General features: G+C 42.6%; 8 non-coding genes across 8 annotated transcripts; all 8 read right to left on the bottom strand.

Annotated features, from left to right (window-relative positions):
* Positions 1–55: 55 nt before the first annotated feature.
* On the bottom strand, positions 56–127 carry Trnap-agg (transfer RNA proline (anticodon AGG)). Its single transcript has one exon. It is a non-coding gene; the product is annotated as a tRNA-Pro (tRNA).
* A 99-nt stretch (positions 128–226) lies between these two features.
* Positions 227–298, bottom strand: Trnap-agg (transfer RNA proline (anticodon AGG)). The gene has a single exon. It is a non-coding gene; the product is annotated as a tRNA-Pro (tRNA).
* A 271-nt stretch (positions 299–569) lies between these two features.
* On the bottom strand, positions 570–641 carry Trnap-agg (transfer RNA proline (anticodon AGG)). Its single transcript has one exon. It is a non-coding gene; the product is annotated as a tRNA-Pro (tRNA).
* Positions 642–741: 100 nt separating this feature from the next.
* Positions 742–813, bottom strand: Trnap-agg (transfer RNA proline (anticodon AGG)). The gene has a single exon. It is a non-coding gene; the product is annotated as a tRNA-Pro (tRNA).
* A 2535-nt stretch (positions 814–3348) lies between these two features.
* Positions 3349–3421, bottom strand: Trnap-cgg (transfer RNA proline (anticodon CGG)). The gene has a single exon. It is a non-coding gene; the product is annotated as a tRNA-Pro (tRNA).
* A 270-nt stretch (positions 3422–3691) lies between these two features.
* Positions 3692–3763, bottom strand: Trnap-agg (transfer RNA proline (anticodon AGG)). Its single transcript has one exon. It is a non-coding gene; the product is annotated as a tRNA-Pro (tRNA).
* Positions 3764–5082: 1319 nt separating this feature from the next.
* On the bottom strand, positions 5083–5156 carry Trnap-agg (transfer RNA proline (anticodon AGG)). The gene has a single exon. It is a non-coding gene; the product is annotated as a tRNA-Pro (tRNA).
* A 97-nt stretch (positions 5157–5253) lies between these two features.
* On the bottom strand, positions 5254–5330 carry Trnap-ugg (transfer RNA proline (anticodon UGG)). The gene has a single exon. It is a non-coding gene; the product is annotated as a tRNA-Pro (tRNA).
* Between the last annotated feature and the right edge of the window lie 7312 nt (positions 5331–12642).

Here is a 12642-nt window from a genome sequence, read left to right as displayed (position 1 = left end):
TGACCCCTGGATTCATAGATATCGGGGTTAATTAAAAAAAATATAATATCGAAACGGGCTCGTCCGGGATTTGAACCCGGGACCTCTCGCACCCTAAGCGAGAATCATACCCCTAGACCAACGAGCCGATGGATGCACTTTCTGAACTATTTAAAAATGTTTTATTTGGAAATGACCCCTGGATTCATAGATATCGGGGTTAATTAAAAAAAGACAATCTCGTCACGGGCTCGTCCGGGATTTGAACCCGGGACGTCTCGCACCCTAAGCGAGAATCATACCCCTAGACCAACGAGCCGATGGTTTCGTTGTCTGAATCATTTTGGAAATTTTTATTTAAAAATAACTCCTGAATTTATAGTTATCGTGGTTAATTAAAAAAGATATAATCTCGACACGGGCACTTCCGGGATTTGAACCCGGGACCTATCGCACCCTAAGCGAGAATCATACCCCTAGACCAACGAGCCGATGGTTTCGTTGTCTGAATCATTTTGGAAATTTTTATTTGAAAATAACTCCTGAATTCAAAGATATCGGGGTTAATTAAGAAAAGATAATCTCGACACGGACTCGTCCGGGATTTGAACCCGGGACCTCTCGCACCCTAAGCGAGAATCATACCCCTAGACCAACGAGCCGATGGTTTCGTTGTCTGAATCATTTTGGAAATTTTTATTTGAAAATAACTCCTGAATTCATAGATATCATGGTTAATTAAAAAAGATATAATCTCGACACGGGCTCGTCCGGGATTTGAACCCGTGACCTCTCGCACCCTAAGCAAGAATCATACCCCTAGACCAACGAGCCGACGGGTTCGTTGTCTGAATCATTTTGGAAATTTTCGTTTGGAAATCACTCCAGAATTCATAGATATCGTGGTTAATTTAAAAACATCTGTTGTCTCGGCGGGGCTCGTCCGGGATTTGAACCCGGGACCTCTGGCACCCAAAGCGAGAATCATAACCCTAGACCAGGGGTGGGCAAACTACGGCCCGCGGGCCGCATGTGGCCCGCAACACCGTTTTGTGCGGCCCGCGAGAGTCTAGGGCCGGCCAACCCGTGGCCCGCGGGCCACATGTGGCCCGCGAGAAGGTTCTGAGTGGCCCGCGAAGTAATTTCCGAAATTTCTAATATCACCAAAATGGATTGCACAGATTGTAAACTTGCAAGGTCAAACAAAAATTTGATCAGTGTCTGGCACTTGAGATATGTTGACTAAAATATCAGTTACGGCGCTTTGGCAGATCCATCAGCCAGTCACATATTGGTAGATATTCGTAGGCTACACTATAGTAAAGCAGAATAATTTGCGATGGGTTTACCAAATGTAAAAATTTTGGACAAGCTTCGCGCAACATGTTGTCACTTGATTTCTTAATATTGTTTTTGATATTGTTGCCCCTTTGTGAAAATGAAAGAACGCCTAATGTATCAGATTGAGTCTAACTATATTCGCGTTTACGAGACAAAGTGTCGTTCAACATATGCGACTTAGCGTTTGCACTCGCAGTAAGACCGTTCACCATGGAACCTAGGCATAATATAATTGACGCATTTCCTATATCCAAGTGTTGGAGGTTTTTCTAGGCTACTCCTCGCCACCTCATCCGCGTAAGCGGTGTCTTACAAAAAGCCTAGAAGTGGGCCGTGCTGTAAGTCGGCAGTTACGGAATATAAATAAAGAATATCGATCTGGTGTAAATGACATAGTAGTTGACAAACACCATGAATACCTCAAAACCAACCAACCAATTCACGAATGTTGGTCGCATCTTTCGATATCGATATGTCCAGGCGCCGCGTAGCCTGGTCGTCGCAAATTTAGCCCAGCGAAATACAGCAGGCCCGCAATATAGTCAAGTGACAATATTATTGACCTATAACCTTTGAAAAAAATTTCGCGCTTCGCGCGGCTGGTGGCCCGCGCAATAGTTCGTCAACCGAATGTGGCCCGTTGGCTGAAAAGGTTGGCCAGCCCTGGTCTAAAGAAACTTATTAAAAATATTGATAAAATGCGTAGTAAATATCGAATTAATTCAGGAAGTAATCAAACTTTTACTTAGTATATTTCGCCATGATAATTCTAAGGTAGTGGTTCTCAAACTGGCGGGCGTGCCCCACCCCCCCCCCCCTTGAGAGCGTGAAGGCATCGGAATGGGGCGAAGGCGAAGCCGAGCTCGACTGAAAAAAATTTTCGCGCTCCGCGCGATTTGAACCCACTTCCTAATTATTGCTTTGTATTTAGTCTGAATTTCATATGTAAAAATCTATCATCTACAGACGTAACCTTCCATGCCATCAAATTATCCGTTAGGTTTTCAAGCATCCTGGTTGCGTTTTGTGATATGACGATAAGGGGGCGCGAGATCTTTCACCATCGCAAGGGGAGCGTGTCTTAAAAAGTTTGAGAACCACTGTTCTAAGGTAAATACTTCCAATATTAGTTTTATGTTTAATTTATGACGCGACCATCTCAAGGCCCCCAGAGTCTGGAAGGTTTCAACTGCTAAAAATCACAGAAATCCTAAACGAGATTGACATAATTCTGATCACGAGTGTGATTTCAGATTGGCCACTCCAGCTTTAACTATTTTAGTGGCGTGCTTATAGATTTAGGGTATTTATATTTTATCTGAAAATAGTAGAAGCGTGTTTGAATCTAACATGGTTATGATGCTGTTAGCAATGTGTGTCCTGGAACTGAACCCAAAGAGCAATTAGTAAATCTATGAACAGATCGCTGCTCACAGATTTAAATATCAATCCTGTTCTAAGAATCGAGACAACCGACTTTCATCTCTATAGTTTTGACAAATTGGTCATTGAGGTTGACCAGCCTATGAAATCTCGCCACTGTTTCTGACGCGTGTATGATATCATCAAAGCAATGTTTGTTTTGTTTTAAATAAGCATATCTATTATGTCCATGTCCTCACAATAATCAAATACCAATATTGCATTTTGGTTTATAATCCCAATTTTATATAGTGCGGCCCGCGAATGGATTCAGATGTTGAATGCGGCCCGCGAGCTCAAAAGTTTGCCCACCCCTGCCCTAGACCAACGAGCCGACGGATGCAATTTCTGAACTATTTGAAATGGTTTATTTGGAAATAACTCCCCAATTCATCGATATCGGGGTTAATGAAAAACTATAATGGTGCCACGGGCTCGTCCGGGATTTGAACCCGGGACCTCTCAGCACCCAAAGCGAAAATCATACCCCTAGCTAAACCAACGAGCCGACGGATGCGTTGTCTGAATTATTTTTAAAAATTTTATTCGGAAATGACTCCTGGATTCATAGATATAGGGCCTAATTAAAAAAATATAATCTCGTCACGGCCTCGTCCGGGATTTGAACCCGGGACCTCTCGCACCCGAAACGAGAATCATGCCCCTAGACCAACGAGCCGATGAACGCACTGTCTGAACTATTTAAAAATGATTTATTTGGACATAACTCCTTGATACATAGATATCGTGGTTATTGAAAAGCTATAATGGGTGCTACGGGCTTGTCCGCGATTTGAACATTGGGCCTCTCGCACCCAAAGCGAGAATTATACGCCCAGACCAACGAGCCGACCAATGCGTTGTCTGAATTATTTTTAAAACTTTTATCTGAAAATGACTCCTGGATTCATAGATATCGGGGTTAATTAAAAAAATATCATCTCGACACGGGCTCGTCCGGGAGTTGAACCCGGGACCTCTCGCACCCTAAGCGAGAATCATACCCCTAGACCAACGAGCCGATGGATGCACTTTCTGAACTATTTAAAAATGTTTTATTTGGAAATGACCCCTGGATTCATAGATATCGGGGTTAATTAAAAAAAGATAATCTCGACACGGGCTCGTCCGGGATTTGAACCCGTGACCTCTCGCACCCTAAGCAAGAATCATACCCCTAGACCAGTGGTCGGGAGCTTATGGCTCGCGAGCCATATATGGCTCTTTGGGGTATAAGATATGGCTCTTTGACAAATTTTTAACTTTGTACCTAATTTATCATTATTGCAGCAACTTGTTTGTAAATTTTCATGATGACCCGAATAATTTATCTCGTTGCAGCATAAACATATTTTTAAGTTGCTGTCGCGCCGGCGACTAACACCACTGGCAAATTCAGTCCACCCGTCATCGAGCGCTTTTAAATTGGATGGCACGATACCTTGATTGATACCGTAACATGGCGACGCTAACAATGCAGTTTTCAAATACACATTGTCTTCGTGATCTACGCCGATAAATGAACTTCATTGGAAGTGACATTACCAATTACAAATTCAAATTAAAAACGACACCATAGCTATCCAAGTTTTTGATTGATAACGTCAGTAGCATTCTAGGACCGCCGTAAAATGTAGGAGTGTAGTAGAGCGTTATGTTACGCCGAATACTTTTGAAGTCGGTCAATAATTAGATTTCCGGAATCAGCGCGCGAAAATTTCATTTCAATAATATCAGTGACGATAAATTCCAAGGTATTGACGATGAGTTGCGGTATCTGTGCGTTACCTTTTCTTTCTCGCATTACTTTCGAACAATAAATATGAAAATGCCGCGATTTTGGGAACAGAAATGTGTAAAATATAATCATTCATAAACATTGATAAAAATACTATTAACCATTATAGGTTTCGCAATTCTCCCTCGATCATACCTGACGACATGTGAGGCACTGCCGCACTCTTCTCTGCTAACCCCACGTCACTGACGTAGGCTGTCACACAGTGGGTATGTACTGCTGTAGTTTGGCTCCACCTACGCATGTCGCATGTGGGCAGAAAAATATGGCACACATTACGAATCCCATATATTAGTGCTATCAATACGTCACGAATTTTCAATTGGGACGTAACAGTTGATTGACATGTATGGCTCTTTGGGAGTTATAATTGGAAATATTAGGTCAATATGGCTCTTCGGTCGAAAAAGGTTCCCGACCACTGCCCTAGACCAACGAGCCGACGGCTTCGTTGTCTGAATCATTTTGGAACTTTTCGTTTGGAAATCACTCCTGAATTCATAGATATCGTGGTTAATTTAAAAAAATCTATTATCTCGACGGGGCTCGTCCGGGATTCGAACCCGGGACCTCTCGCACCCTAAGCGAGAATCATACCCCTAGAGACCAACGAGCCGACGGATGCAATTTCTGAACTATTTAAAATGATTTATTTGGAAATAACTCCCTAATTCATCAATATCGTGGTTAATGAAAAACTATAATGGTGCCACGGGCTCGTCCGGGATTTGAACCCGGGACCTCTCAGCACCCAAAGCGAAAATCATACCCCTAGCTAGACCAACGAGCCGACGGATGCGTTGTCTGAATTATTTTTAAAAAATTTATTCCGAAATGACTCCTGGATTCATAGATATCGTGGTTAATTGAAAAACTACAATCGTGACACAGGCTCGTCAGGAGTTTGAACCCGGAAGCTCTCGCACCCGAAGCGAGAATCATACCCCTAGAGTCTAGGGGTATGATTCTCGTTTGGGGTGCTAGAGGCCCCGGGTTCAAATCCCGGACGAGCCCGTGGCATCATTATAGTTTTTCATTAACCACGATATCTATGAATTAGGGAGTTATTCTCAAATAAAACAATTTTATATAGTTCAGAAAGTGCATTGATCGGCTAGTTGGTCTAGAGCAGTGGTTCCCAACGTGGGCGATTTGGCGATCTAGGGGGGCGAAAATGACGAAGGGGGCGATAGGGGGGCGAAAATGGACAAAGGGGACGATGGGGGGCGAAAATAGCGAAGGGGGCGATAGGGGGGCGATGACGCGTCAAAACGGCTGACCTTTTTTTTTTTTTTTTTTTAGTCATTCACCTAGCAATTTGGAGAGAAAAAACGTTATTTTCAGCTCTGAGCGGAGAAAGATGACCTTTTTTTCTTTTTTTCTTTTTAGTCAACCCGCCGGTGATTACAGTCTGTATGCCCAATTATCGGTGCACAAAATTTGGGGGGCGATGTTCGGTGTTGGCCTTGAAAAGGGGGCGATCGGTCGAAAAAGGTTGGGAACCACTGGTCTAGAGGGGTATGATTCTCGCTTTGGGTGCGAGAGGTCCAGGATTCAAATCCTGGACGAGCTCGTGACGAGATTATAGTTTTTTAATCAACCCTGATTTTTATGACTTCAGGAGTCATTTCCAAATAAAACATTTTAAAATAGTTCAGAAAGTGCATCCATCGCCTCGTTGATCTAGGCCAGGGGTTCTCAACCCGCAGCCCGCGGGCCGCATGCGGCCCTCAGACGTTTATTTTGCGGCCCGCGACATCTTTCATTACGGAAGCAATTACTATACTAGCACAGAATTGTTACATATTAATTTAGCTACTTAGCTTTCTTATCACACTGTCTGTTTCGGTGGCGAGATAGCGCAGTGGTATAATCCGCGGCTACAACACCAATGGGTACGGGTTCGAGTCCGACCGAGGTCGACTTCCGAATTCCGATATCTAAGTGTTGGAGGTTTACCTAGGCTCCTCCTCGCCACCTCATCCGCGTTAGCGGTGCCTTACAAAAGCCTAGAGGTGGGCCGTGCTATAAGTCGGCAGTTACGGAAAATACAAAGAATATCGGCCTGGTGTAAATGACCACAGTAGTCGACAAACACCATGAATACTCCAAAAACAAACAAACAAACAAACAAACAAACTGTCTGTTTCGTTTGATTACTCATTCTTTGATGTGTTCTGGTTTCTTGATATGCTGAAGTTTAGATTGTTATTGTTTGGAATCGGTATTCGGCTGCACTCTGCTTCAAGAGAATCCCGCTGCGTAGAACACTTTTAAAAAGTGTTTCACACACCGTAAATGGTTTGAGCAGAAACAAGTACTAGAAACGAGAACATCGAAAGCTGGGTTTGTAACTCTGCGTCGATCAATGAATTTGCTTTCCCAGATATAAATGGAAAATCGATGTGTAATATTTGTCAAAGAACAGTTGTTGTACCGAAGCGTCGAAGCTTGAAATGATTCTAGCCTACGCATGTCCCTTCTGGAGTTTAACATATGGCCTGATCTTAGAAAAAACGAAGCTAGCTTGATGGCAAGCCCAGCAATCCATAAGTCGGGCATTGTTAAAATTGGCCGCGACGTTACAGACGCATCTTTCAAAATTGCTTAGAATGTCGCTAAGCCCAAGAAATTTGCTAGAGAGGGTGTGATTTCAATAGGACTTCAACACGCCGTGCGAATATTCGCTGTTTCCAGAACTTAGCAGCGAGGCCAACATGACCTGACAAATTTCGAAGCTACAGTTGTCTGATTCAACCGTGAGAAAAAGAGTAACAGCAATGTCAGTCGCATTTTCTGAACCATGTGTTGCCGCGTAGACTACTTTAGCCTAGCATTGGACAACTTCACCGACTCCACACTCCACAGACATGGCATAGCTAATTACCTGGGTGCGTTTTATCAGGTGCAGGGCTCCATCAGCCATGGAAGGAATGGAGAAGGGTTGAATGGTTTGCTCAGAAATGACCCCGACCAACAGACTTCTTCTCATATCACTGAGAGCTGAAATTCATGATAATGGCCTCAGTAACGAAGGAGTGACGGTTATTTCATACTTGCTCAATGCTCACATCACAAAACGATATCAATCTCATTGATAGGTTGAATAAGCATCATTCGTTGACTACATGCAGTGTATTTCGCTCTCTCATGTTATGTGATTTCGTCAAGCTCACAGCAAAGAGTCACTAAATATCCGCAAACGGAAAGCTGGATATTTCGAGTAAACGTTTGTAACAATGCAAGTAAAATTATTGAGATTGTCAAGGTACATGCTCGTTTAGTGTGAACCAAAGATGTTATAATGAAGGGAAAATTGCACTATATGAAAAAGTTTCATAGTGCGGAACCTACCAAGGTTCTGTCGTGAAATTTCCCAGGTTTATACACAGAACGCGAACGTGAACCTCGCGTTCACACCATCCCTAATAGGCACCATGTGATGGGATGAGCTGTCTGTCTGATAGTCTGCGATGGCATTTACAGCAAGTCCGTATGTTACGGATAGCGGAGCTTACAAAATACTTAACTGGCAGTAACTGATACGAACGCTCCTACGTGAAATCTTGACTGGTAGTTCAATAAAAGACAATATTGCCTTCTCCAGATATATTGTACGTATGGTTAGTATTTCAAGCAGTAGGTTGTACAGCGTACATGAGTCTCATATCTTATTCTGAGTCAATAATATGATATGCAGTATGTGATATACCAGCGATAAGTCACGTGATATAGCATTATACCATAACAGATAGGAGAGAGAGGGAGCCAGGGCTCTGCATTACTCCTTTCAAAAAGGTGTGATTAGCGACAATCCAAAATGACAGTTACATGCATTGAATAGCGGTCAGACGAATATGAAATGTAATTATGCTACATAACACTGTAGTGAAGTCGTGAAGAATGGTGTATTCGAAACATGGTAAGGCTGAAAGCTACATCAATAAAGTATTGGCAAAAAAGATGATCTGGCTTGGAAAAGGCACAGTTTTTTTGTTTTGTTTATTAATATAAGAAACAAAGAAGAACAACGAAAATGGCGTCCACGGGAGTTACGCCATAACTACCGAGCCCAGCGTGCAGAAAGTTAATGTGTACGGCGTGGCATACATGCGAGGCGGTTTTAAGGAGTCATCGGAAATCCCGTATCTGCGCGTCTTGGACGACTTGGAGTTACAAAAGCCGAATTACCCAACTCGTTAATCGACAACAGGGATATATAGATATCCCTGATCGACAATTACGGGGGAATTATGTTCGAAGTGATCTTGGGGTGAATGAGACATGATGAATTCCTATTATGCGAATTTTATGCCGGAGTTGTGAGAGAACTCGTTACCGGTAAGATTTGTGACTTGAGAAAAATGCGTGAAGAATGCCGTGTCTGGTTCTAGTCATAACCAAGAAGTCGCGATACCAAATCAGATTAATGACCAGGAATTGCCGAAAAAGGGCGGAAGTTATGGTCGCCAGGCAAAATACTATGCATGCATAAAAATGGGAATAATAAAACATATTAAAGTTGGTCCTCTGAGGGATAAATCAATGTCCAGCCATCCGGCATCCATTAGGGCTATGTGACAAACACATGTGCTTCTAATGGCCCGAACGGAGTAGTCAGTTCGTCATGTTATAAGAAAGCATAAAAGATATTCACTAGGGATGGTGTGAACGTGAGGCTCACGTTCGCGTTCTGTGTGTGAACCTCGGAAATTTAGAGGTTCGCGTTCACAACAGAACCTTGGTAGGTTCTGCACTGTGAACCTTTTTCATATATAACAACTTCCACTTCATTATAACATCTTTGGTTGACATTTATTGCATTTCAACTGCGAGCCAGCACTCTATACATGGCCGTGGCAGCATAAAAATGCAAACTGAACGACCATGCACCTTGACAATCTCAAAAGTTTTACTTGTTTTGTTACAAAAGTTTGCTCGACATATTCAGCTTTCCGTTTGTGAATACATAGTGACTCTCTGCTGTGAGCTTGACTCGCAATCACACAGCATCACGAGCGAAATACGTAGTCAGCGAATGATGCTTATTCAACCAATCAATGAGATTGATATCGTTTTGTGATGTAAAAAATTTAGCAGGCGTACGGGGTTAATCTTGACTTCATATCTTTACTGCATCGTTAACACCAAATCCGTGCGATTGAAGTGTTGGTTAATGCTGTATTAGCCTACTTGTTAATTGGGTAATATCGGTAGCAAGTGTAGAAACCCGTTCTGCACTCTGCTCAATATCAATGTAGCAAATACTCAGACACCGAATACATTGTCCGGTCTGGCCTAGACCGTTAAGGCGTAAGCTTATATTCCCTGGTAAGTCCTCGTCGAAATTTTTGGCAAAGCATCGGAAGATATTGATTTATGGGAGTAGTGTATCCTTTGATTGCCTCAGATGATACATTTAGCGACGTTTAAAACGCCAATATGTACTTCAACATAGTGTCATTATGGGGCCCCAGTAGTCGCTAGGTATCGTTTACATTATTATAGACTATCACTTCATTGAAAGATAGGGTTTGAATTCGCAATATGACGTCATGTGACGTCATGAGGTTTGCGTTCGCGTTCACACAGAACCTTTCAAAAAGGTTCGCGTTCACACGAACCTGAATCTTTCAGAGGTTCACACCATCCCTACTGTTTACTGAATAAAAACGCCCACTATTACATATGTAGCTCATTCAAATTGGGTTGGATTCTGAGATGTAACAGACATACGATATACGAGCAGATGTCCAGTTTAGATAGCATTGCCAGCGTTGATAAGATTGTTCTTTTATACGTATTGCATACGACGAAAGTTGATGCATATAACAGTCACATGCAACAATGGCGTGAACCTTATCAACGCTAACAATCAGTCAGAGGTGGTCAACGTAGTCAGCTTTGATACGCGAGTACAAGTATACGATCAACGCCGTCAATTACTTATCAATTTAGGCAGATTTATCAATTTCAAATGTCAAAACTACATCAAACGAAATCGAGAAGGAAAGGTCTTAAAAGTACTCAAGTAAGATGTTTCAAAAAGTGGCTTTGTGGTTCGGTCGCAACATTTTCGCAGTTAATTGGAGGTTGATCTACTATATTGAACTACGTAATCAGCGCAGAGTGACAAATGCCCTCAAGAACTAAGAAAAATATTCGTATTTCACGCGGTTCTTATGACAATTATACGCATATAATCGATTTTAGCTTTTCCTAAAACCACTTTATTGTTTTCAGAATTCAAATATCAGAAAGCAAGTATTCGTATCCATACTCAGAAGGCCGGAAAGGGTGGTACACGAAAGATAACCGTTATCAGAATGATATCGCGATCTTAAATCCCAGGTTCCTACGGGCATGCATAATATGTGATACAACATTGTACTTGATATAAACCACGGTATAAGTCGAAGGTAGGTTCAGGTTTCGCGTGTTATGGGTGTATATTCTCAACCGTACATCAGGGGTGATACACGGGTGGAAATTCCCGTCCTTTTCGCTTATAGAGTGCAGCACTTAATAGCATGAGCTTGAAAGGATAGAGTGCGCTCAGCGACACATACATCGCTAAACACTTATGTACAGCAATGCATTTTCGTTCAACGGACTATACTCACTATAGAAATAGAAAATTCGGCGTTGGCCACTACCGCGCCACGACGCACACATATGAAGTTTCAGGCCATGTAGCACGCGATTCCAAGAAGTGTGCCGGAACGATTGGCAGCGAGAAAACCATGACCAAAAAGGACTGCCCTCATGCTGACCGAAAACTTCGTTATATATACAAAATACATATAGGTTTAATTTTCCATAGGCGCCTAAATGACTGGCACCGAATGTTCTTGTCTCGGCAATCTGAACCTCACAGGACACATACTATCTCGCAGGCAAAAATTATATGCCAGTGAAGAAATACCAATTTGAAATCGTGTGATATTTTCGTTTAGTACGTTTGGGCGATTCTATATTTTTTGATATAGCAGACAGGAGGTCACGAAATAACATAATGTAACGAAGTCATACCAAGGGGTCGGGCGGTGGGGTCCGCCCACCCGAAGATGTTTACTTATTATTTACGGGCCCCACAGTTTCCAAGACACCTCATTCAGCTCTACCGGTAAATTCGATTACGTGAGCAGAGAGGGCAAGAAATTGATAGCAATATGTATGCAATTCCCGATCTTATTAACCGATTTTTTCATGATTATCGAAAACTTTCGCGCTTCGCGTTAGCTCACTAAACAGTGCAACTATTATTTCCTGGCAAAAGCTAACAACGTGATAGGGGGGGGGGGGGGGGGTCGGTCGGTATATCACCAATGGGAGCCCAAGACTCAAATTTTTAGGAGGGCCTGACAAAGTGCTGTTTCGTTCCTGCCAACGGGTATACCTGTACACCCAAATATGTTTAATTATTATCGAAGGGTCCTACCTTTTCAGACACACCTCGCTCAACTCTATCGGTAAATCAGATTACGTGAGCAGAGAGAGGATAAAAATTGATAGCAATATACATGCACTTCCCGATCATATTGATCGATTCAATCGTGAATTAGAGAAATTTGTTCGCGCTTAACGCGTATAGGCGAGAAAAGCTGACTCATTAAACGGAAAACAACTGTAGATGATAGGTAGTGGTTAACAGCGTATAGTCTGAGGGGGGTCTTGGGGGCCAAGACCAACGTTTTTCTTGGGGGGGGGGCTGACGAAGCGCTGTTACGGCCTTGCATGCTTGTTACTATTGATACCACTTAACAGATCCCAGAACATTGTTTTTATATTATCCAATATGGAATGCCGTGCATTATGAGTGGCTCATCTCATCCGGTTGTACCGACTATATGTGAATTAAGAAGTATTGTCATTGTTGCATTTCTGCAAGATTTATTTTTGGAACGATATTGCGCTGCAAAGGCTTCCCGAATGTTTGCAGTGAATGCAAAGCAGTTGGCTACAATGAAATTGCCCAGTTCGCGAAACGACTACTCACTTTCACTACGGAAGCTATTGCAATTGCTCAATCACGCTACATACTTGCGAGATGTAAGAGTTTCCGTTAGGTTGGTTATGTTGTGATACTCTTATCTACATAG

The sequence above is a fragment of the Botryllus schlosseri genome, chromosome 1 (assembly GCF_051294905.1).
Source record: "Botryllus schlosseri isolate E-star chromosome 1, Bs_hap1, whole genome shotgun sequence".
Lineage (NCBI taxonomy): Eukaryota > Metazoa > Chordata > Ascidiacea > Stolidobranchia > Styelidae > Botryllus > Botryllus schlosseri.
Note: the sequence above shows the minus strand (reverse complement) of the source record. Positions and strands in the feature narration are given on the sequence as shown.